At 45.3% G+C, this 27,098-nt stretch overlaps 1 protein-coding gene across 5 annotated transcripts in view; it reads right to left on the bottom strand.

Annotated features, from left to right (window-relative positions):
- Nucleotides 1–27,098, bottom strand: part of ADGRB3 (adhesion G protein-coupled receptor B3) — a 1,235,185-nt gene that overhangs the window by 476,047 nt on the left and 732,040 nt on the right. The gene's annotated exons all lie outside the window — the stretch shown is intronic.

Raw genomic sequence — 27,098 nt, 5'->3', positions numbered from 1 at the left:
CCACTTACAAAATATTCACCTAACAATAACCCCAATATTAAACTGTCATGCAAGGGTCACACTTGAGGCTGTGAAAAAACTGTAGTGTTTTCCCACGGCCAAATCTGCATTCTTGGCTGGCGGCTAGCTGAGAACAGCTAACTGTTGGCAATAGGTATTTGCACGTGCTGTGCAATAAAAAGCAGCCATTTTTTCCCTGATGCAGAAAACCACACATTGCTCCTAGTGCCTTGTGACTGGGCATTGGGAAGCATTGTGTGCATTTTTGGGTTGCGAAAACTGCCAGAGATTTTAAGCAAGTGTGACCCCAGCCTCAGTAATACACATGATGGCCCTTATTTATTCACTTTTTCTCCTAAGTTTCCTCCTAGGAGATCATTTTTCATCTACTGTTTAAAATAACTCTTCAGTACTCTGCAATGAAAAAAAATACTAACAAGTAGGTGAAAGGGTCCTGTCAAAATTATTCTGAGTATTTTCTTCCTTGCTGATGGCTTAAAAGGCATCTTATTGATAAGGTGTAAAAATATCACCTAGGAGAAAAAGTGAATTGAATAAGGGCCCATATGCCTAAGACTATTGTTTGTCTGACCTTAAAGTGTAGCTGAGCCAAAGCTCAAGTACACAACATCAGATACTTACCTAAAGAGAGGGAAGCCTCAGGATCCTATTTAGGCTTCCCTCAGTGGTCTTCTGTCCCCTGTCACTAATCAGATCACTGTCGCTAATCAGATCGGGGCCACGCAGCTCCTCTTCCACATTCATGGCCGCACAATAGCCGACTGAGCCTGCCTGCATATGCGCAGAAGCATGGATCCTGCATTTCCATGCTACTATGCATGCACGGGTGGTCTTGAGCTTCTAATGCATGGCCATGAATGCAGAAGTGAAGCCACACAGGCACGATGAGGAGGGGATCTGCGCTCAGCATCAGGGGCACTGTGGACCACCGAGGGAAGCCTCAAAAGGATTCTGAGGATTCCCTCTCTGCAGGGTAATTATTCATTTTGAACTCGAGCTTCAGCTCGGATTCACTTTAAAGTCCAGAGGCTTTTTTTAAAAACATCCCCACTCTGCGATTACTGTAATTGGCCTGCAGTGATCACCAGTGCTGCTTGGATACCCCTTTTCAAAATTCGAATTGAATTCAGATCCGGATACCCAGATATCCGGATCCAAATCGGATATCCGAATCCGAACTCTTTGGTATCCAAATAAACTCGGATATCGGAACCCAGTATCCTGGATATCTGGTCGGATTCGGATATCCAGGTAGAAAACCGGAAGTGACCTGAAAATGGCTTAAAATGCTTCCAAAAGTCTCTTCAAATGGCAATAAAAACCTTTCGGGGGCCTCTCTGTCTCTCACTCTCTCTCTCTCTCTCAGGTATTTTTGCCATTGAAGGTGATTTTGGCTTCTGCTCGGATATCTGAACTAACTATCCGCCCGGATTTCGGATTTCAGATGGGAAATCCGACTTTGCTCGGAAAGTGCTATTCGGATTTTAAAAAAATATCCGAATTGCCATTCAAAGTTCGGGAAGTGTAAAAAGTTTGGATTATCTGGGTAGTTCGGATACCCGAATATTGGATGAGCACCACTGGTGATCACAGAGTCAAGAGCCAATAATAATTGGCTCCAAATCCGTATAGGGAAATCAGCTGTCATAAGTCATGTGAGCGAGCACAGTTGGAGCACAGCAGGAGCACGTGGCGCTAGTTTAGTTAAAGTTGTGCCCACTGCCCAACCCTTCCAGTATATATTGGCTTATGTCTATAGTGACAAGATATTGGATTGGAGCAGCCTTGCTGGATACATCCATAGTTCAGGTCCCAAATTACCCATCCAATGGCTAGTAATGGCTAGTGTGAAAGGGAAGAGGACTATTGATGATTGAGAAATATAAAACAGAAAAAAAGGTTATTTGTTATACTTAACATGTTAGGTTGCATGTAAACGTCAGGTGACAATTGACTTAGTTGGAGAACTATTTAAGTGTTCTGGCATCCACCGAAGATGTACTGATATCTTTCTATCTTTCTTTCTGCTGACATAAGAATAAGCATAAGAAAAACAAATAGGAAACTGGAGTAGGGAATGGTGAGACAGTGATTAGTTCCTTTGGGCATTTGCAACACCACTGTTCCAGATTTCTTTGCACCTGCCTTGAGAAATCAGTATCAGAATACTTACTCAGCATAAGATGTTAAGAAAACAGGCTATTTTTTTTGTTTTGCTTCCCTGACAATGTACAAACGTAGGGGTTTTAGAATGTATGGTCCTGTGCCTACATTGCCCACTAGTTTGCATTGCAGTGCCATGCAGCAAACTAAGTTAAATAGGGAATGCAATTTTCATTTCTAAAATGAGCAAATCCTCATGTCCATGTAGAAGCAGTGTAAATCAGTATTTATTGCAGTCTTTAACTTCCCAGAAAAGAATAGTTATAACAATTTCACATTTATAATGGCTAAAAAGCAAGCAAAGCATTTTCAAAGTCTCTATTCTGCCACTTAGTGGATATAAAAGAGAGCACCATGATTGGAAATACCTTCTGCAGAGAGAGAATAGCAAGACAGTGAAAGTGAAACACACACACAGAAAAAGAGAGATAGAGAGAGAGAAGGGGGGCAAGGGGTGGGGGGGTGGGGAGGGAAGATAAGGACTGTATGGTGCTACCAAGATGAAGTTGCAATGTACTGTAAATAGAATTATTTACTGTGCAATATAAACAGCTTCATGCTTCTTATCTTCCTTATATCAACATTTACACACACACACACACACACGCACGCACGCACGCACACACGCACGCACACACACACACACACACACACACACACACACACACACACACACACACACACACACACACACACACACACACACACACACACACACACACACACACACACACACACACACACACACACTCTCTCTCTCTCTCTCTCTCTCTCTCTCTCTCTCTCTTACTATATTTAAAACAATGGATGCAGACACCATTGCTCTATTCTACATAAAATATGTACTCAACATGAAAAATACATATTGGGCTGTAAATTTAGACAGTTCACCAGCCTCCAGGTAGCTTATCTAAGATAAGGATTTCTTACGTTCCCTGCAGCAAGGATATAAAATGATAAATGTATTTTGTCATAATAAAATATTAACTCAAGATAAGCAGTGTTTCTGAGTTTCTAAACTGTTTAAGGTTGCACTTTAGGCAAATAATGAAAAAAATCACTATTTAATCCAGCTATGAATTTAGTGTAGAATGAATAACAATTATTTTAAATATAGTTGCCTAACCCTAAAATATGTAGCTAAAATTAATGAGCACCAATATTTTATAGTGTGCCTTCGCCACCCAAATCTGCTGTTATAGCCGTTAACCACTGCTATTGACATTGGTGCCTAAGGTGGCAACCAAACTTTCCCGACACATCTGTACCGAAATTTCAGTGTATAAGTATATCAATGGGAAAAATAGAAGTTCATAAAGACAGAAAACATTCATTCTCACCAGTGATTACAAAGCTAAAACCAACATGACAAAAATTCAGCCCCAGACCCTGTCCAAATCATGTGTCTAATGCTATGCATTGTCAAAATGCATGCTACAACAGACACCAATGGATACAAGGAGCATACAAGGAGCATATATATTGATAGACACCAGGCGCGGAGCTAGGGGGGGTCGGGGTAGGACAAGTGCCCCGGGGCGCTAGGTCCCCGAGGGCGCCGCCAGCTCCTCAGCTGCAGTGTTTTTTTTATTTATATCATTTATTTATTATACGCTGCTACGCAGCGCTCAGCCGCTCACCGCCGGGCCGCCCGGATCTCCCCCACTCAGCGAGTGACGTCACTGACGTCACACGTCATGATCGCCGGCGCCGCACCGCCGCGCAGCGTCCATATACTAGTGGAACGCTGCGCAGAGCGGCAGCCGGCAAGTGAGTGGAAGAGGCGCCGCCAGCCCAGCCCAGCCCAGCACACCACACCGGCCCTGAGCCCCAGCCATCCCTAGGCCTAGAGCGAGGCTGCGAGGCTAAACAAACAGGCAGCCGGCCGCAGACAGCGTGAGCGTGGACTCGTGGAGGCCCAGGTTAGGTGAAGCTGAGCTGAGCCCAGGACCAAAGGCAGGTGCCCCCCTCCCTGGCTCCCCAGCAGGAGGGGAGCAGGCTGCTCCCCTCCTGCTGGGGAGCCAGGGAGGGGGGCACCTGGTTACCTACTCTGGGCATATATACCCCTGCCTACATATACTGGGCATATATACCCCTGGCTACATATACTGGGCATATATACCCCCTGGCTAAATAGACTGGGCATATATACCCCTGGCTACATATACTGGGCATATATACGCCCTGGCTACATATACTGGGCATATATACCCCCTGGCTACATATACTGGGCATATATACCCCTGGCTACATATACTGGGCATATATACCCCCTGGCTACATATACTGGGCATATATACCCCCTGGCTACATATACTGGGCATATATACCCCCTGGCTACATATACTGGGCATATATACCCCCTGGCTACATATACTGGGCATATATACCCCTGGCTACATATACTGGGCATATATACCCCTGGCTACATATACTGGGCATATATACCCCCTGGCTACATATACTGGGCATATATACCCCCTGGCTACATATACTGGGCATATATACCCCCTGGCTACATATACTGGGCATATATACCCCTGGTACATATACTGGGCATATATACCCCTGGCTACATATACTGGGCATATATACCCCTGGCTACATATACTGGGCATATATACCCCTGGCTACATATACTGGGCATATATACCCCCTGACTACATATACTGGGCATATATACCCCTGGCTACATATACTGGGCATATATACCCCTGGCTACATATACTGGGCATATATACCCCTGGCTACATATACTGGGCATATATACCCCTGGCTACATATACTGGGCACATATACCTCTGGCTACATATACTGGGCACACATACCCCTGCCTACATATACTGGGCACATATACCCCTGGCTACCTGTTCTGTGGACATCTCTACCCCTGGCTACCTGTTCTGGGGACATCTATACCGCTGGCCACCTATTCTGGGGACATCTATACTGCTGGCCACCTATTCTGGGGACAACTATAGACCTGGGGCTACCTATTTTTGGGGAACCACGTCAGATTGAGTGTATTTTGGAGAACTGCTGCCAGGTGAGAGGTGTCTACCATATTAAGGGGGCATTCTACCTATTTATGTGAAATGCTGTCTATTTATGTGACTCATGACTGCTGAATTTGTCTTGTTGTGGGCCTCATGGTTACTGAATTTGTCTTGTTGGGGGCCTCATGATTTGTTGGGGGACTCAAGATCGCTGAATTTGTCTTGTTGGGGGCCTCATGATTGCTTAATTTGTCTTGTTGGGGGCCTCATGATTGCTAAATTTGTCTTGTTGGGGGCCTCATGATTGCTGAGTTGGTTATGTTGGGGGCCTCATGATTGCTGAATTTGTCTTGATGGGGGGGGGGGGGGGGGCTCATGATTGCTGAATTTGTCTTGGAACATGCTGGAAGGTACATACAGAGGGAGGGTGGGTGAGCGTGAGCCTGCTAACCTCCATATACATTTGGCTCCACCCATAAACACGCCCACATTTATTATATGACCACGCCCCTTTTTGGCGCGGCGCAACCTTGACTTTGGGGGGCGCATTAATAGTCTTTGTCCCCGGGCGCTGAAAACCCTAGCTACGCCTCTGATAGACACCAGGCGTGTCATTAGGGATGAAGATCCGGGGGGGCCTGAGCTCCATATCTTCACACACTGTGCCCCGAATGTCAGGGCATGTAGTAAACATCATGATGCCCGAAGTCTTAAGCGGTGCCAACATACGTTGCTATGGTGCTAGCGCAGCTCTCTTCATTCTCTGCTCCAGGCTCCCCCTCCTGCAGAGTATGGTAATGCAGTGGGCAGTCAATGTGCTACTCACCTGCCACAGGTTCCCACTATGTGTTCCCCATGCTGAGCACCAGCCGGATGCTCACTACCAGGTTCTTCTGCACTAATACAGGAGATCGAGCGGGCAGAGAGCAGATGGCTAGAACTGAACTCAGAGGGATACAAATTGTGGAAGCATGTAGCAGGTGAGTGACATGATTACCACCCACTGCACTACCATACTCTGCATAGGGCACACTTATGATCCATGCAAGCAGGGTAAGGACGTGCCACAAACCAGCCCAGCATCACCAACAGCCAACCCAGCATCACCAGCAGCCAGGCCAGCCAGCCCAGCATAAATAGGAGCCAAGCCAACCAGTATCACCAGCAGCCAGCCCAGAATGACTACCAGCCAGACCAGCCAGCTCAGCATCACCCCCAGCCAACTAAGCACATATCACTGCCAGGCGAGCCAGCACAGCAATGCCACCATCTAGGCCAGCATCACCACCATCCAGCCCAGCATCACCACCAGCTGCCAGGCCAGCAAGCCCAGCATCACCAGCAGCCAGCCCAGAATCACCACCAGCCAGCCTGTCCAGCATCACTAGCAGCCAGGCTAGTCTGTCAAGCATCACCAAAAGCCAGGCCAGCAAGCCCAGTATCACCACTAGCCAGTCCAGCATCACCACCAGCCAGGCCAGCATCACCTCCAACCATTCAGCCCAGCATCAACAACAGCCATCTTCAACAGCAGCCAGGCCAGCCAGCTCAGCATCACCACCAGCCAGGCCAGCATCACAACCAGCCAGTCAAGCCAGCCAGGTCAACATCACTAACAGCTAGGCCCGCCAGCCCAGCATCTCCACTAGCCAGACCGGCATAATCACAAGCCAGGCTAGCCAGAACAACATCACCACCAGCCAGGCCAGCCAGCCCAGCATCACCACCAGCCGTCCCAGCATCCCTACAAGGCAGGCTAGCCAGAACAACATCACCACCAGCCAGGCCAGCCAGCCAGCATCACCACCAGCCAGGCCGGCCAGACCAGGTTCACCACCAGCCAACCCCGTACACATCTCTGCCAGGAAAACCAGCACAGCAACACCACCAGGCCAGCTGAGCACAGCACCCAGGCCAACACTGAGCCAGGGAGGGGACACTGCCTAATATTGTAAAATGCTGTCTATTTATGATATTTCTATGTAAGAACACACCTGCCACACTGAGTGTTGATATATGTGATGCATTGCAGTGTGGCTAACCGCATTACTAAGCAGCCATTATGATGCACAGAAATGCACCAGTATGAATGTATCACTGCTGCTAAGTTCATGTACATTTAGCTCCACTCATGCCCATGCCCATTTTCTGTCACAAGGCCATGCTCATTTTTTTTTCAAGACTGTCCTGGTACCTAGTGGTGCCCTGGATCTCCAGGGACCCTAGCAACATCCCTGATGGACACAGCGAATGTGACTGAGCGTGCTGAAATCTGATAATGTGGCATAGTGGGAATCTAGCCTAATACATTAACTTTTCAGCAGTTTTCACTACATTAGGACACAGCGAGTGTTGCGAGCTTACTCCACCTAATAGCAAAGATATTTTAGAAAAAGATCACTCCAGACGTGTGATATAACTTATTTTTACAGTGTGCATTTCACTTCCTTAGTTCCCTCACCCCACCCCACACACACCCCACAACCCCATCCTAAGATTTTACAGATATCAAAAAGTACATTTTTCTTTCAGTCTACTACAATGTAGTGACATATTTATGTGTTTCAGTCCACCAAACAACACACATGTGTTTTGTGAGAAAAAGGGTTAAAAGGAAAGAGAAAAATAAGTGCACCAATCATTGCTGTCATTTTTTTCTTAGATAAAGCCAACCATTATAAATAAATAGTAACAATCTAGAAAGAAACAGGAAGCCTATCATAAATATCAGCAGGAAAGAGATTTTTCTAAACTTCCTGCAGAATATCATCCATGCTAGTCTGTCTTCATGTTATCTTTGTATTCAGATGGATTTACAGTATAAATCAGAGATTCCTAAGAAAAGCCTCTGTCCTTAGAGAGCTACAATATTTAAATAAGTTTTAGGGCAGAAATGCCCAAACTTTTTAGGCCAAGGGCCATATTGTCACTCTTGAGAGCAGGGCTGGGCCGAGGTATAGGCTGGAGAGGCTCCAGCCTCAGTGCGCAGTGTAGGATGGGGCACACAATTCATTCAGATGTCATTCCTAATTGTGTTTGAAGCAGAAAGAAATAAGAAAAGGGGATACATAGCAGTGACTGCAAGTCAGATAACTAAATATTAAGGTGTTGGGGAGGTTGTGGGCCCTGTGGCACCTCTTAGTCTAATAGCAATCAGTGTGTGATGGCTGGGGTGGCAGGGATGGAGGGGCGCACTTTGGTGTCTCAGCCTTGGGTGCTGGAGGACCTTGTCCCGCCTCTGCTTGAGAGTGCTTGGGGGCCGAACTAGCAAAATTAAACACAATTTTTGCTGATTGCTGTTAGTTCGACTCTACCTGTGACATTTTGTCAAAACATTTCCATGGGAAATAACCCGTATACCGTTAGCAGTTAGCATAGTAGCAGCTGCTAATCTGTTGCTGTTACTGCTGCTGGCATAGTGGCGGCTGCTAATCAGTTGCTGCTGTTCTATAGTATAGTTGGTTATAACCTACATGCGAGCAAAGGGGAAGGCAGAGCAGCCCCCGGGTCAGACTTTGGACAAGCCTGCTTTAGGGCTATTTCACAGTGCTCAGTTATGTTGAAAAATAATTTATACAATGCAATGGGCCTGTTCACAGCGTTGCGTTGTAATGGATTACATAATTCTAACTCGCCGCATGTAGCCTTTGTATTTAAGTCTATGTCCAGTCTCCATTGCTGTTCACGCTCATTATGCATGTGTTATATTGTATTTTTTATTTTTGCAGTTAATAGCACATGCTATCAACACCAAATTTGCCAAGGAGACTAGAGGTAACAAATAGAAAAAAAATTCTCTTTGAGAAAATCTATTTTAAAATTCTGATGGGAAAATGTTTTTTTTTTTTTTAAATACAGTGAGACTAGGTTCACAGTGGGACGTTATTGTCCTGCCATATACAGTAAAGTCATATAACTTAGTTTACTGCACTGCAGTGTGAAAGGAAACCAGAGATCTGGTAAATTAAAGATTTAATACTTACCCGGGGCTAGAGATGGCCCAAACAGTTCCCGGCAAACTTCCGGGGTTCACGATCAAGGAGAACCGCGAACATTACCGGAAGTTCGATTCGCCCCCATAGTGCATCTTGAGGGTCAACTTTGACTCTCTACATCACAATCAGCAGGCACATTGTAGCCAATCAGGCTACACTCCCTCCTGGAGCCACTCCCCCCTATAAAAGGCAAGCAGCATCAGCCATTTTACTCACTTGTGTGCCTGCAGTAATTAGAGAAGGGAAAGCTGCTGCAGACTCTCATAGGGAAAGACTAGATAGGCTCTTGTAGGCTTGTTAGCTTGCTCCTTTCTGATTTTTATTGCTAAAAAAGCACTGTCTGTCCGGTACCTGTCTGTGTGTGCCAGGTGCACATTGTAATACCCACTGCATATACCTACCTTTTGTTCACTGTGCACCCACCCATCTGAGCGCACGCAGTGTCGATGTGTCTGTCCGGTACCTGTCTGTGTGTGACAGATGCACATTGTAATACCCACTGCATATACCTACCTGTTACTCGCAGTGCACCCACCCACCTATGTGAGCACATGCAGTGTCACTGTGCCTGTCCGGTACCTGTCTGTGTGTGACAGGTGAACATTGTAATACCCACTGCATATACCTACCTGTTGTTCACTGTGCACCCACCTACCTACGTGAGCGCACACAGTGTCACTGTGCCTGTCTGGTACCTGTCTGTGTGTGACAGGTGTACATTGTAATACCCACTGCATATACTTACCTGTTGTTCACTGTGCACCCACCCACCTACGTGAGCACACACAGTGTCACTGTGCAAGTGTCACCTATGTGAGTGCACACAGTGTCACCCACCCACCTACCTACGTGAGTGCACGCAGTGTGATATACCACTCTGTGCATACCTGTTAACTGCACCTGTGTGACTGCACATTGTATTAGTCAAGTCAGTGCATACCTTTCACTTCATCCTCCCCGATATGGACAAAATGGACAAAACAGGTAGAGGCAGAGGTAGAGGCAGACCCAGAGGAAGGCCACCCGGTAGGTCTGTGCGAGGTAGTGTTGATGTGATTTTGTGCGGCCCTAGACCAAAATAGAGTGCTCAGAAGAAGGCACGTACCATCAACTCCCAAGATTGTCAGGACGTGGTTGACTATTTAACACAGAACACCTCATCTTCTGCAGCCACCAGCGCTACTACAAGCACCACAGCCACTGCATTTGACACTTCGCAGGAGTTAATTGGTGGGGAATTAACTGATTCACAGCCATTATTGTTTTAACCAGATGAAGGCGCTAAGCAAGTTACACCACCTCATATGTCTGAGTTAGGCAGCAACACTATGGACGTAACGTGTGAGGAGGAGGAGGATGAAGTACCTGCTGTTGGTGCAGTTTTGGAGGTGTCTGAGGCAAGCAAAGCTGGGCATGATGATTATGATGATGACTATGATATGGATACCACGTGGGATCCTAAGAGACAAGATGACCAAGGGGACAGTTCAGAGGGGGAGCCACAGAGGCTTAGGAGAAGACGAGTTGCTGAAAGAAGCAGGGGGAGCTCGTCCTCAAAAACAGCTGGTGGCAGTGTCTGGCGCCAGCCAACATGCCCTTCAACATCAGCTGCTGATGCCACCATAGTGCCATCACCCCAGGGGGGCTCAGCGGTTTGGAAAATTTTTAGTGTGTCGTCCGTAGATCAGAGCAATGCCATCTGTACTCTCTGCCTCCAAAAATTGAGCCATGGAAAGGACAACACCCACGTAGGGACAACTGCCTTACGAAGGCACATGGAGAAAAGGCACAAACTGCAATGGGAAGAGCACCTGAGCGAAAGCAGCATACAAAAGCAAAGCCACCCTCTTCTCTTCTTCCTCTTTCAGGTGCAGCATCTTCAGCCACTTTCTCCCTTGCACCTTCACAGCCACCCTCCTCCACTGCACCTCTGCCCTTGAGCGGTTCCTGCTCCTCTGTGTGTCCGTGAGTGGAAGAAGACAATTTCTGCCAGTCACCCCCTTGCCCGGCGTCTGACAGCTGGCTTGGCGGAACTGTTAACTCGCCAGCTGTTACCATACCAGCTGGTGGACTCTGAGGCCTTCCAAAAATTTGTGGCCATTGGGACACCGCAGTGGAAGATGCCAGGCCACAATTATTTCTCTTAAAAGGCGATACCCGAACTGTACCGTGAAGTTGAGAGGCAAGTGGTGTCATCTCTGGTGCACAGCATTGGGTCAAGGGTCCACCTGACCATGGGTGCAAGGTCTGCCAAGCACGGTCAGGGCAGGTACATTGCTTACACAGCTCATTGGGTCAACCTAGTGACTGATGGAAAGCAGGCAGTACGTGGCTGTGCAGCGGACCAACTTGTGACACCTCCACGGCTTGCAGGCAGGCCTCCTGCCACCTCCTCTCCTCCTGCTACATCCTCTTCACTGTCGTCATCCTCCTCCTCCTTGACTGAGTGGCAGCGCAACTCTACTGGTGCTGCAATATCCTCTCCAGCTACACAGCCCATCTCCCCAGGGCTTATGCTTCATGCCGGGTACGACAATGTCATGCCATCTTAGACATGTCTTGCCTCAAAGCGGAGAGCCACACTGGAGCAGCTCTTCTGGCTGCTCTTAACAAACAGGTGGATCAGTGGCTGACCCCGCACCAGGAGGTGCAGATCGGCAACGTGGTGTGTGACAACAGTGATCTCCTTTCCGCTTTGAATTTGGGAAAGCTGACACATGTACCATGCATGGCACATGTGCTGAATCTCGTCATTCAAAGATTTGTGACAAAGTGCCCAGGCTTAGAGGACATCCTGAAGCAGGCCAGGAAGTTGTGTGAACATTTCAGGTGGTCTTACATGGCCATGGCATGCTTTGCGGACATTCAGCGGAGAAACAACTTGCCGGTGAGATGCTTGATATGTGATAGCCCGACTCACTGGAATTCTTCCTTGGTCATGTTCTCTCGCCTGCTAGAACAGGAGAAAGCCGTCACCCAGTACCTGTACAATTACAGTAAAAGGACACAATCTGGGGAGATGGGGATGTTCTGACCCAGCAACTGGATACTGATGGAAAATGCATGCAGGCTCATGCGGCTGTTTGAGGGGGTGACCAACCTGGTGAGTCGCAGTAGAGGCACCATCAGCGACTTGATTCCTTACGCTTACTTCCTGGAGCATGCCGTGCGTAGAGTAGTGGATCAAGCTGTGGAGGAGCGTGAACAGGAACAGTTATGGGAGGAACAGTTGTGGAAGCAATTTTCATCAGAACCAGATGTTTCCTCAACACCAGCAGCAGCACAGAGGGGGGAGGAGGAGGAAGAGTCGTGTGGGGAAGAGGAGTCAGACTCGGATGATGAGGAAGGTTTTTCTTTGGAGGAGGAGGAGGAGAAGGCGGTTGCAAAAGAACAACCGCAGCAGGCGTCGCAGGGGGCTTGTGCTGCTCGACGTTCCCATAGTGTTGTTCGTGGCTGGGGGAGGAGGAGGACTTAACTGACATCACTGAGGAAGAGCAAGAAGAGATGGATAGTACATTTGCATCCAACTTTGTGCAGATGGCATCTTTCATGCTGTCTAGCCTGTTGAGGGACCCCCGTATAAAAAAAACCAAGGGGAATGAGCTGTACTGGGTGGCCACGCTACTAGTCCATCGGTATAGGCACAAAGTGGTGGACATGTTACCAACTCACCTGAAGGCAGAAAACATAGTTGCTAGCTTGCTCTGCATGTGTTATGCAGAACAAGCTAGCAACTATGCTTTACAATGCGTTTAAGGGTGATGTCACAGCACAATGCAATAAAGCTACCACTGCCAGTAATCCTCCTCCCATGTCCACGCAGGCAAGGACAGGACGCTCCAGAGATCTCATGGTGATGTCGGACATGCGTACATTCTTTAGTCCAAAGCCTTGCCTTAACTTCCGGATCCACCCTCCACCAACGCCTGGACTGGCAGGTAGCCGACTACCTGGCCTTAAGTGTGGATGTAGACACTGTGAGCAGCGATGAACCCTTGGACTACTGGGCGAGCAGGCTTGACCTGTGGCCAGAGCTGTCCCAATTTTCCATCCAACTTCTGTCTTGCCCTGCCTCAAGCGTCCTATCAGAAAGGACCTTCAGTGCAGCTGGAGGCATTGTCACTGAGAAGAGAAGTTGCCTAAGTCACAAAAGTGTTCAGTACCTCACCTTTATCAAAATGGATGAGGCATGGATCCCAGAGGGCTACGGCCTGCCCAAAGACTAAGTCAGTCTCCACACACAGCATCTCTGCCTGCACGCCGTGTGACTGGCTGCCTGCCCCAAGACTAAGTCACTCCCCACACAGCCCCTCTGCCTGCAGGCCGCTTGACTTCCTTCTCCGCCACCACCAACAGGGTCCAGGACTCCAGGTGGATTAGCAGCGGCCGCTATAATAATTATTCTGGTGCATGTACATGCCTGCCTAATTTTTCTGGCTGCACTGCAGCTGCAACAACAAAACAAAAGGCACGTACATGTGCCAATACCCCTTCGTGATCATCACCTTGCTGCTGTGAAGGGGCTTGCGTATCATAATGAAGCAATGACCGCTATATGAGTGTCTTGGGGGGTGGCACATCAAAAATAATAAGGTTGTTGCTTCAGTGTGGACAGACCAAATTTGATCAGCTGGACAGTCACTGTTCTGTCATTCAGCTACCTCATTCCGACTATATGGGCTGAAAAGCCGCCATCACCTGCACTCTCGTCATGGTCCAGCATGGCCGTCACTACACAAACAGCTGTTTGCAGTCAATGCATACCTTTCACTGCATCTTTGACTGCACATTGCATTATACCTGGCAGTCACAGCAGAAAACCTCCTCACCTCAGGGAAAAACGATATCAAAATCGTCCAGCCGGTGCTCAGCATCTAGAAAGTGCACCACACCTGCATATCCATAGACAAGTAGCAGAAAGAAAGACGCGGCACTCAGGAGCTGTATGCAGCAACAAGCTGTATTGGAGCAAGCGATAGCACTACATGTTTTGGGGCGGAGCATTATACCTGGCAGTCAGTGCATACCTTTCACTTGAATGGATGGCAGACTTGCCCTCCATAACAGATTCTCGGTAAAGGATTTAAAGTTGATTCATCTCATATACAGCAGGGCCTTGAAAGGCCTTCTGTATTGTTATTTTTGGTCACTACTACCTCGGGACGTGCATGCCATGCCTGCTGCCTTCCTTGGATGTTTGGTAGCCAATCCTGCTCCTTTGCCCACAGGGTGCCTGCTGCCTTCCTTTTATGTGTGGTGGTGGTAGCCATTTCTTAGGCTCCCACTCCGGACCAGAATCGAACCAGGATTCCCCGGCCATTACCCGTGGTCACCATGCTACTGAGAAAGTGCCATCGAAAGTTTCATACAGTTGAATGAATGGCAGACTTGTCCTCCATAACAGATTCTCGTTAAAGGCAAGTGGTGTCATCTCTGGCACACAGCGCTGGGTCAAGGGTCCATCTAACCACAGATGCCTGGTCTGCAAAGCATGGTAAGGGCAGGTACATTACTTATACAGCAAATGGGTCCTTACTTGGATGTGCGGTGGTGGTAGCCACTTCTCAGGATCCCACTCCGGACCGGAATCGAACCCTGATTCCCCAGCCATTACCCATGGTCACTCAAAATGGCAGACTTGCTCTCCATAACAGATTCTCGTTACAGGTACTTAACAGCCAGCAGAAATTGTAATTTAAATAAAATAGATGGAAGCTTTAACAATGGTAGAGAAAGAACCATCGAAAGTTGATAAGGCAGTCAGAAATTACCTGATATCACTGAGGAAGAGCAATCTTGCCATGGTGTGCACTAGTCCAGCACAGCAATAACACCAACAACACAAACAGCTGTTTGCGAGTTTTGGTGTGTCAGTGTGAAGCAGTACTCTAATTACACTCCCTGATTCATGTATACACACGCAAGATGTTTTAAAGCACTTTAGGCCTGCAATTTAGCATTCAATGTGATTCCGGCCCTTAAAACGCCGCTAAATCCAGATTTTTCCCTGGGACTTTTGGCGTCTATCCTACTCATCCATGCCCTCACTAGGTGTTCCAACAAGAAAGAAAGGGGTAGTAGGTACCACCCTCTGGTGCGATCAGACCCCTATTAAAGTGCGCTCAGCTGCTCCCAAATATACCGCTGTAAAAAACATAAAAAAGAGAAGGGGCGCTTGAGTCTTCTGTGCAATGCAATGACCTCGTCTACTAGGCAGGTCTCACCTGTTTACAGAGTGGCTGGTACAGCGTACACAGCCTCGGTGTGCCTGCGTCCCGCTTGGCCGAGCTGGGGACCGAGCTCTCAACGTGGGGGCGGATGTGACGTCACGTCCCAGGCTCCTTCAGGATAGGTGGTTATGACGACCAGGACGCTCGCTCTCTATAGCGGTGGGTGGTATTCCTTATCCAGGAAGAGCAGCCGTGGATGTAACACACGGCTGCGTGAGTAAAGGAGATGTGTGGACTAAAATGTACTAGTAAAGTACAAATTTATTAAAACAAACAACGCGTTTCGCGGAGGTACGCCCTCCGCTTTTTCAAGTTAGTGATATAAACTTTAAAAAACACCTTCCTTAAATACTCAATATACAATTCCTATCAGCCAATAGGCTTAACATGGGCAGGGATGTCATTACCCTAAGTCACCTAAAAGGCGGCTCATGGTGCATATCTCCTAATATAGGAGCAAATCCAGTGAACAGGGATGTCATTACCCTAAGTCACCTAAAAGGCGGCTCATAGTGCATATCTCCTAATATAGGAGCAAATCCAGTGAAATTTACTATGCATACTTTTTAAATGTATAGACTTAGAATTAATAATTTATAATTGTAATGATATGGTTTAACTAGAACAACACCCTACTACATGTTACACCCATGGGCCTCACACAGGGCAACCCCTCCCACAAACCTCACATACATATATTACACATATAGTAGTAAAACCACATAAATTCCATATGAATGGCCAAAGGAGTAAAGGGATAAAAATCAGTTACACTAAAAGGGGAAAATCATATCAAAAGGTCTGTACTCAAACATACGTGCGTCTTGGTACACGCGTGCGTGCGCGCAAACACCCGGGCCTAGGCCCAAGGTACTGCACACACCCACCCGTGCGCCCCCGCACACACCATCCCCACAGAGCAGCCCCCATTGGGCCCCAAGAATCCACCATACCCCATCTCCTATCTATCGTACAACTGGCTGGAGATGGCTCATTTCCTCTAAACACTTGTTTAGGTCCCCTGGCTCCAGGGTCCCTAACTTTAAAATCCAAAATGACTCACGTCTGCACAGGACATGGTACCTTTCATATTTATTATGGTGTACTACCTGTTCCATAATTGTGGCCCTCAGAAGCTTGAAGTCCCTGCTATGGGCAAGATGGAAATGCTTAGATACCCCATGATTTAGTTCTCCATTCTTAATATTGGACCTGTGTTTATTCAATCGTGTCTGAAATTTTTGGGTAGTGCGACCCACATAGAAAAGTCCACATGGGCAGCTTAGTAAGTAGATTACATAGGTACTATGGCATGTTAAAAAACTTCCTATACTATATTCAATGGAGGAGCTGGTTTTAAATGTACGCGCCCCATCGTTCAGTGTCTTACAGGCTAGGCATCGTCTAGATTTACATGAGAAACACCCCAATCTACCACCACCTCTATTCTGCACTTTAGTTTTATCTACCGCCGCCCCCATTTGCAACCTACTGGGTGCAATATGTCCCCTGATGGTTTTCCCTCTCCTAAAGACCACACGTGGTTTCCGGGGGAGGGTTTTCTCCAAAATGGGATCACTCAACAATACTGGCCAGTATCTACTAAAGATCTCTTTGCATTCATTGGCCTGTCCCGAAAAGTTTACCACTATGGGCACGCTCTTGGAGATCGATTCCACTGATCCAGCTGAAGTTTTCACTGTCGGGTTTGGGGATAGGAGACACTCCTGCTGTGTCAAAGCAGCTGCTCTATTTAAAGCCGATTCCACCAGAGCCACTGGATAGTGTTTCTCCAGGAATCTGGATTTTAGAATGCCCGATTGTTGTTGGAAGTCCTCTAATCTAGTGCAATTACGATGTACTCGTTTGAATTGGCTGAATGGTACATTTTTAAGCCAGGGTTTGTGATGGGAACTATAGTAGTCCAAATAACCGTTTTTATCAGTGGGCTTAAAATAATTGGTCGTATGGATCTCTCCACTCACTGGATCCACTTCTATATTAAGGTCCAAAAAATGTGCTTTTAAGGGGTCTGTTTCCATGGTGAACGAAAGGCCAAATGCATTCCCATTCAAATAATTGAGATACCCCTGCAAGTTCTCCAAAGAACCCTCCCATACACACAGGATATCATCTATGAAACGGCGATGGAGGACGAGGCCCGCCCGATACGGGTTGGTGTCGGACCATATATAGTGTTCCTCCAACCAGCCCATATACAAATTGGCGAATGCCGGAGCGAACATCGTCCCCATCGCCGTTCCACGCAACTGTAAATAAAAAGAGTCTAAAAAAGTAAAATAATTAGTTTGTAATATAAATTCTATAGCATCCAAAATAAACTGTTTCTGTGCCTGGGGCATCAAAGGATCCCCCTCCAGATAATGGCCGATAGCTCTGAGGCCCAGATCATGGGGTATATTTGTATAGAGGGCGCTCACGTCTAGAGTCGCCCACCTATACAGAGATGTGGACCACCTAACATCACCCAGCACCTTCAAGGTATGGGTCGTGTCTTTAAGATATGCAGGCAATTGGCACACAAATTTCTGCAGATGGAGATCAATATAGTGTGATAATGAGCTGGTGATTGACTCTATCCCCGCAATTATGGGCCTCCCGGGGGGGTTCTGAGTACACTTATGCACTTTCGGAAGATGGTAAAAAAAGGGGACTTTGGGGGCCTCAACGTTCAGGTAGTTATATTCATCAGTCTTAAGTACACCATTCAAGTAGGCCTGGCCAATTAGATCCCTATATTTCTCCAAAAAGCCACCTGTAGGGTCATATGTAAGTTTTCTGTAGTAGAGAGGGTCCTCCAATAGTCTATGGGCTTCCTTTATATATACATCACGGTCCTGCACTAACACTAAGTGTTAGACCCCTTGAAACATCTTTTCCATCACTTTTTTAGCCAGCAAAAGTGTTTCTAGTTTTCAAAGTTCCCATTTATAATCTCTCCGCCGGCACTGTGATCGCAGGCTTCCATGGGAGCCTTACGTCACTTCCCTAGTTACAATGTAGCAATACATTGTATCCCATGTAGCGTACAAAGTACGCTAATAGGATTTTTGCTCAGCGGGGACACCTTGTGGCCAAATAGTAAAATACACCTACTGACTTTAAGGGAAAAAAAATAATATCTATGACAAGATAGCATATAATTATTAAATAATAGGCTAAAAATTTGTGATGGATGTAAAACTGAAAAAAATGCACCTTTATTTCCAAATAAAATATTGTCACCATACATTGTACTAGGGATATAATTTTGACGTTGCAATGACCTGGACACATGGCCAAATAAAATGTATAGATTTTAATTATGGAAGCATGAACTATATTAAAACTATAATGGCTGAAAACTGAAAAAGAATGCATTTTTTTCCATTTTTTTTCTTATTATTCCAATCATAATGCATTTAGAATAAAATAATTCTTAGTGTAATGTACCACCAGAAGAAAGCTTAATTGGTGGTGGAAAAAAACAAGGTATAGATGATTTTGTTGCTATAAGTAGTGATAAAGTTATTGGAGAATGAATGGGAGAAGCGCTGACAGGTGAAAATTCCTCTTGTCCATAAGGTGAAAAATACCCGCGGGCTGAAATGGTTCAACCTGTGACAGGATAACTTTAATGAATTATATACCCCTTTATAACCGGTTCAGCGCCGCAGTGCCGAAAATCTCATGCATCCGAGCAACGTACACCTCCCATTTATTCGCCTATAACTTTATTGCTACTTATCACAATGAATTGATCTATATCTTGTTTTTTCCGCCACTAATTAGGCTTTCTTTGGGTAGTACATTTTGCTAAGACTTATTTCTTTCTAAATCTATTTTAACAGAAAGATTAAGAAAGAAATGAAAAAAAATCATTATTTCTCAGTTTTTGGCCATTATAGTTTGAAATTAATATACGCTACCGTAATTAAAACTCATGTATTTTATTTGCCCATCTGTCCCGGTTATTACACCGTTTAAATGATGTCCCTATCACAATTTTTGGCGCCGATATTTTATTTAGAAATAAAGGTGCATTTTTTCAATTTGCGTCCATCACTATTTATAAGCTTATAATTTTAAATAATATAATAACATATTCTCTTGACATGCATATTTAAAAAGTTAAGACCCTTGGGTAACTATTTATGTTGTTTTTGTTTTTTTTTATTGTATTTTTTTTTTTTAATTAAAAAAATGTATGTGGGTAATTTTTGGTGTGGGAGGGAATTTGTTAATTTTAAATGTAAAATAATATTTTTTTTTTATTAAAAATGTATGTGGGTGCAGTTTACTATTTGGCCACAAGATGGCCACAGTGAAAAAAGTCCTGGATGCGAACGATCTCGCATCCAGGAACTAAAATGCTGGGGAGAAGTTTCCTGGGGGCAGAAATACCGCGCTCTCTGGATAGAAAGCGTCGGTATTTGTGCAGGGAAGTTAGATCGGCGAATTGGAATTATATTCCCATTCACTGATTGGGGGGCTAGCGGTGGGCAGCGGGAGCGCGTGCGGGAGCGTGCGCGGGGGCGCGCCCGATCGTGCGCACCAGCCGGCGGCAGCAGCAGTGCCTATCTGGACGAGGAAGCACGTCCAGATAGGCCGAACTGGTTAAAGTCAATATTTTTAAGTGAAGATGTGTCCAAATCCTATGAAGAAAAGCAAACCTGTGAAAACATGGTTTAGGCCTGGAACCCACTAGGAGTGCTGTTCTGAGCGCTTTTCTGAGCGCTTTGTGATGTGAAAAGCTCTTGCTAATGTAATGCTATGGGTGTGATCCCACTAGAGGGATGTGATTTTATGAAAATCCCCCACAGCATTGCAATAGCAAGAACTTTTTCAAATCACTAACACTAAGAAAAGGCTTCTAGTGGGTTTGAGCCCTTAGGCCTGGAACCCACTAAAAAGCGCAAAGCACTATCACAATTGCTAGCAAATTTGTGATAGCATTTTGCAAGCAATTTTGGAAGCATTTTCCCTGGCCCTATACAATTCATTAGAATGGAAACGCTCCCAAAATGCTGCATGTCCTGTGATTGCAATTTCCTTAATCGCAATCGTTTTAGTGGAATCTGTCCTATCCATTTATATTAACAGAGTGTTTAGAGAAATCGCTAGCAATTGAAAGCGCTCCCTAAACGCTCTGGTGGGTTCCAGGCCTAATACATGTTGCCATCTCATTACTGATTCACATTTGGCTTCAATGCATTTTTCTTTGCTCTGAAATTGCCTTGTTCTTATGTGAATGGAGTGAGTCTCAGGCCTCAGGTGAGTTATAAATTGAGCTTCTCCTATTGACCCACTGTCATCACATTCAGTCACCACCAGGATTAGTAGACACTGGTCTTACTTAGAACAGATTTCCCTGTGAGAGACATCAAACTGTGGGCAGGAGTGGACATCATTTCTACATAGTATTATGATTTTTGCCCATAGTGACTAATCACACTTCTTTTTTTCAGTTGCTTATCAGCACTCCAAATTACATTTACATCCATTAATTCCACCATTAATATTTACAGTAGTCAGTGCAGTCAGGGCCAGATTTACCATAAGGCACTGAAGGCACACGTTTACAGGCGCCTGAAGATGGAGGGGCGTCTCACTCCCCTCCCCTAGCGTTCTCCCTCCTTCTCTATGCAGAGTCCTGAGCAGAGCGTAAATGAGAGGTTACTTACCTAGGTCTCGACATTCCACTGTCAAGATCTCCCTTCAGTCAGTGCACCACTAGCTGGCTACCTAATGCTAAGAGACACCTGTAGCTACCTATGAATGATAAGGGAGAAGTGGCAGCTGGGACAGCCAGCACACTTGCTGGAGGGTTAAGTTTAGGGTGCCAGGACATCTGTGCCTACAGGCTCCTGTGATGTAAATCCAGGCCTGCATGCAGTCATACAGACTCTACATTAACATAATTTTCACTCATTTCTTCATTGCCAGCAAGTGTCAGGCTATGTTCAAAGTGGAGCACTGCGGTGCAGTGTAATGGCCATAATGACACATGGAAAGCCACATGGCAATGAAAAACTAATGCAACGTTCACAGACCAGCTGGTGTGGTCTAACGGCATGCGGCATCCCATGAACGCATTTACAGTAAAGCATACTTTTTATTGACTTTATGCTTCACTGTATGTGATACAACATGTAGATAATGTGCAGCCTGACATTTCCATTCCATTGCATATTTAACAAACAGACAAATCCCTCTACCTTTTCTGTCTCATCCATTCTCTCAACATATTTTACTCAGTGCTGCTCGTAATGGAAAAATCTACGCTTACGAATCATTACGCGTAATTTTACGCTATTACGCATTACGGAATTACGCTTACAGCGTAGACATTTATCTACGGTTCATGTCTGTAATTACGCATGGCCCTTACGCAATTATGCGTAAGAATACCATAGTGTAGGTTGCTACGTTATTGCCTTACGCATTTGTATTGCCTTACGCATAATTTCCTACTAGCAAATGAGTAAGGCAATGCTCCCAAGCGGAAAAGTTGACGCATGGATCAATGTTAGGTAGCCGCCGACTTTAAGGGTTAATAGCAAAGCCCCCTTAATTGCTGAGAGACTCAAATTTGGAGAATATATTAAGGAGATCAGAAGGAATAAGAGGAACATTTTTTTTTCAAAAAGACCTTATAGTTTTTGAGAAAATCGATGTTAACGTTTCAAAGGAAAAATATATACATTTAAAAACCCGCCGACTTTAACGGTTAATAGCAAAGCCTGCTTAAAATTTAGGAACACCAAATTCCCAGGGTATATTAAGGGGATCAGTGGGAATAAGAGGAAAATTTGTTTTTTCAAAAAGACCTTATAGTTTTTGAGAAAATCGATTTTTAAGTTTCAAGGGCAAAAATGTCTTTTAAATGCGGAAAATGTCAGTTTTTTTGCACAGGTAACAATAGTGTATTATTTTCATAGATTCCCACAAGTGGGAAGAGTTTTACTTACTTCGTTCTGAGTGTGGGAAATATAAAAAAAAAACGACGTGGGGTCCCCCCTCCCAGACCTCTTTAAACCCTTGTCACCCATGCAGGCTGGGATAGCAGGAATGCGGAGCACTGGCCGCGTGGGGCTCCGCACCCTGACTATACCAGCCCGCATGGTCCATGGATTGGGGGGTCTCGGAAGGGGATTGGCAGCCAAGCTTTCCCCTCCCCCTCCGAGCCCTTGTCCAATCCAAGGACAAGGGGCTCTTCTCCACCTCCGATGGGCGGTGGAGGTGGAGGCTGCGATTTCCTGGGGGGGGGGGGGGTTCATGATGGCATCTGGGAGTCCCCTTTTAAAAAGGGGTCCCCCAGATGCCCACCCCCCCTCCCAGGAGAAATGAGTATAGAGGTAATTGTACCCCTTACCCATTTCCTTTAAGAGTTAAAAGTAAATAAACACACAAACACTTAGAAAAAGTATTTTAATTGAACAAGAAACATAACCATGAAAAAAGTCCTTTAATATTCTTAATTAACCATTAATACTTACCTGTCCCTTTAAATAAATGTTCCCTCGCAATATCCTCGGAAATGTTCTATCAGTTACAATGTAACAAAGTTATTACAATGTAACAACTTTGTTACATTGTAACTACGCCGCACCCGACGTCACTCGCCGCTCAGCCGCCGCATACACTTACGCGTCCTTGCAGGACGCTAAGTCCCCGCCGGCTCCCGCCGTCCACCCCACCCACATCTGTCACCCACATGTCACCCACATGTGGGTGACATGTGGGTGACATGTGGGAGAGGCGGGGAGGGCAGCGGAGCCGGCGGAACTTAGCGTCCTGCACGGACCCGACAGAGCTCTGAGCTATATAGCTCAGAGCTCTCTAAGCATCTTTGTATTTGGGCTCCAAGGAGCCCCATTGGTCCTTAGCAGACCAATGGGGTTCCTTCAAATCAGAAAACTGCTGGCAATTTTTTTCCCATTGTGGAAAACTGCACATTGCACTCAGTGCACTGCAATTGTGCATTGGGAAGCATTATGTGTATTTTAAACATACACAAATTTAAGTAAGTTTGACCCCTGCCTTAGAATAGAGACATGCTCATCGCTGTTTTGCAGCACTTCTAACACTATGTGAAACAACTGGGAACTGAGTGAGGAGACCAATTGCTGTAGTTCTAAAAATTAGATGTTGTCCCATCCACATCTGACATATGATCCCTGCTCAACCGTTCAGGTTGGGGGTTGGCAACAGCCATAGCATCAATGTTACTGCAATGGGACCCTGGAGCATCAGAAAATTCAGGTTGTCCCTGGTGAAGATGGTTAAAATCCCATGAGCTAAAATAAGAACAGCGTTCCGTATTCACAAGATAAAGATGGGAATAAGGCAATTATGCAATGTACATCAACTATGTTTTTGTGAGTACTATAGAGAATGTGGAAGACGATATTGAAGGATGACCACCCCTCCAGAGCACAAAATAGTATTAAATGTCTGCGTGTGTGTGTCTACATATATATATATATATATATATATATATATATATATATATATATATATATATATATATATATATATATATATATATATATATATATATATATAAATATATATATACATATATATATATATATATATATACAAATATATATATATATATATATATAAATATATATATATATATATATATATATATATATATATATACATATATATACAGTGGCTTGCAAAAGATTTCCACATTTTGTCACATTACTGCCACAAACATGAATCAATTTTATTGGAATTCCACGTGAAAGACCAGTACAAGGTGGTGTACACATGAGAAGTGGAACGAAAATCATACATGATTCCAAACATTTTTTACAAATCAATAACTGCAAAGTGGGGTGTGCGTAATTATTCAGCCCCCTTTGGTCTGAGTGCAGTCAGTTGCCCATAGACATTGCCTGATGACTGCTAATGACTAAATAGAGTGAACCTGTGTGTAATCTAATGTCAGTACAAATACAGTTGCTCTGTGACGGCCTCAGAGGTTGTCTAAAAGAATATTGGGAGCAACAATACCGTGAAGTCCAAAGAACACACCAGACAGGTCAGTGATAAAGTTATTGAGAAATTTAAAGCAGGCTTAGGCTACAAAAAGATTTCCAAAGCATTGAACATCCCACGGAGCACTGTTCAAGCGATCATTCAGAAATGGAAGGAGTATGGCACAACTGTAAACCTACCAAGACAAGGCCGCCCACCTAAACTCACAGGCCAAACAAGATGAGCGCTGATCAGAAATGCAGGCAAGAGGCTCATGGTGACTCTGGATGAGCTGCAGAGATCTACAGCTCAGGTGAGGGAATCTGTCTATAGGACAACTATTAGTTGTCTGCACAAAGTTGGTATTTATGGAAGAGTGGCAAGAAGAAAGCCATTGTGAACAGAAAAGCATAGAAAATCCCATTTGCAGTTTGCCACAAGCCACGTGGGGGACACAGTAAACATGTGGAAGAAGGTGCTCTGGTCAGATGAGACCAAAATGGAACTTTTTGGCCAAAATGCAAAACGCTATGCGTGATGGTAAACTAACACTGCACATCACTCAGAACACACCATCCCCACTGTCAAATATGGTGGTGGCAGCATCATGCTCTGGGGGTGCTTCTCTTCAGCAGAGACAGGGAAGCTGGTCAGAGTTGATGGGAAGATGGATGAAGCCAAATACAGGGCAATCTTGGAGTCTGCAAAAGACTTCAGACTGGGGTGGAGGTTCACCTTCCAGCAGGAGAACGACCCTAAACATAAAGCCAGGGCAACAATGGAAGGGTTTAAAACAAACCATATCCACGTGTTAGAATGGCCCAGTCAAAGTCCAGATCTAAATCCAATCGAGAATCTGTGGCAAGATCTGAAAACTGCTGTTCACAAATGCTGTCCATCTAATCTGACTGAGCTGGAGCTGTTTTGCAAAGAAGAATGGGCAAGGATTTCAGTCTCTAGATGTGCAAAGCTGGTAGAGACATACCCCAAAAGACTGGCAGCTGTAATTGCAGCAAAAGGTGGTTCTACAAAGTATTGACTCAGGGGGCTGAATAATTACGCACACCCCACTTTGCACTTATTCATTTGTAAAAAAAATGTTTGGAATCATGCATGATTTTCATTCCACTTCTCACGTGTACACCACTTTGTATTGGTCTTTTACATGGAATTCCAATAAAGTTTATCACTGTGTTACATAGCCTCTTCGTTTAACAAACTTGGTAAACTTTTGGGAGCTGGGTGGAGCAATTGCCGTGATTTTAAAAGTAAAATGTTGTCACATTCTTCCAATGTTAACCACTTGCCGACTGCACACTCATACCGTGCGGCGGCAAAGTGGTGCCTCCCTAATTAATCAGGAAAGGCCGCTCGCGCGAGCGGCCATTTCCTGTTAGATCACGGAGTGGGTCTCCATCAATAGCCTGCGATTAGCCCGCTGATTGCGGCTCGCAGACTAAATGTAAACGTAGGAGACATATGTCTCCTTTGTTTACATTGTACGGCGCTGCTGCGCAGCAGCACCATAAGGCAGATCGGCGATCCCCGGCCAATCAGCAGCCGGGGATCGCCGCCATGTGATAGGGGACAGCCTGTCACTGGCTGCACAGGACGGATAGCGTCCTGTGCAGCCCGAATTGCCAGGGGTGAGAGGGAAAAGAGGGAGGGGGGGAATTTCGCCGTGGAGAGGGGCTTTGAGGTGCCCCCCCCCGCAACATGCCAGCCAGGAGGAGCGATCAGACTCCCCCTGCACATCATCCCCATAGGGGGGGAAAAAGGGGGGCGGTCTGATCGCTCTGCGTGCCAGCTGATCTGTGCTGGGGGCTGCAGAGCCCACCCAGCACAGATCACCAAAAATAGCGCTGGTCCTAAAGGGGGGGGGGGGTAAAGGCTGGGTCATCAAGTGGTTAAACAGTTAAGAGCATCCTGAGTCATTTTTAGTTGCATAATGCAGCAAATGTTTTCATTTGGTGAAAGGTCTGAATTGAAGGTATGTTGAGGCGTGCTGTTTGTAAAATGTGCAGAATGCAGTTTATAATTGTCTCGCAGAAGGGCCTTCCCCTAAATAAATGTCTGGATGGCATGTTTGGTGTTCTAAAACTACATATGAATTAGTATTAATGGTACTTTCCCAGATGGGCAATCCACCCATGCCATGTGCACAAATGCACTGCCAGCTGATATCATACATTAGAAGTTTCATTTTTATAGTTTATTTAACTCTGTTTTATGATTATAGCTGTTGTATCCTTGGAGATATCACTATAATAATACATATGTAACAGTTAAAAAACTTCACAAAAACAAATGTAACTTAATTATATAATATGAGGGTTACATAATGTATTAATCAGGTGTATATTGGATACTTATGTACTTTGATGTGTGAAATGATACTCCAGAGTATGCTATACTATGTTATGTGACCATGAAGCAATAAAGAATAAGTCATAGAAATATTTATATGGTGGGGAAAGTTTGAAGTATAAATTGTAAACAAGGTCACAGCAAATAAAAGGTCATAGTTGAGGCTAGGATTGGGTAAGTAATCAGGCTTTTTTTTTCATCAAGCAGGGTGTTAATGCTTTGTTAAATGTTTCTTGTTATATCAGCATCACACTAATTAAATCATAATATTATATAGTCGTCTATTAAAATTAACGTGCACAAATTAGTGAAAACATAATACATGTCTTACA

This window comes from Hyperolius riggenbachi, chromosome 4 (assembly GCF_040937935.1).
Source record: "Hyperolius riggenbachi isolate aHypRig1 chromosome 4, aHypRig1.pri, whole genome shotgun sequence".
NCBI classification, from domain to species: domain Eukaryota; kingdom Metazoa; phylum Chordata; class Amphibia; order Anura; family Hyperoliidae; genus Hyperolius; species Hyperolius riggenbachi.
The sequence above is the reverse complement of the archived record's forward strand: the minus strand, read 5'-3'. Positions and strand labels throughout refer to the sequence as shown.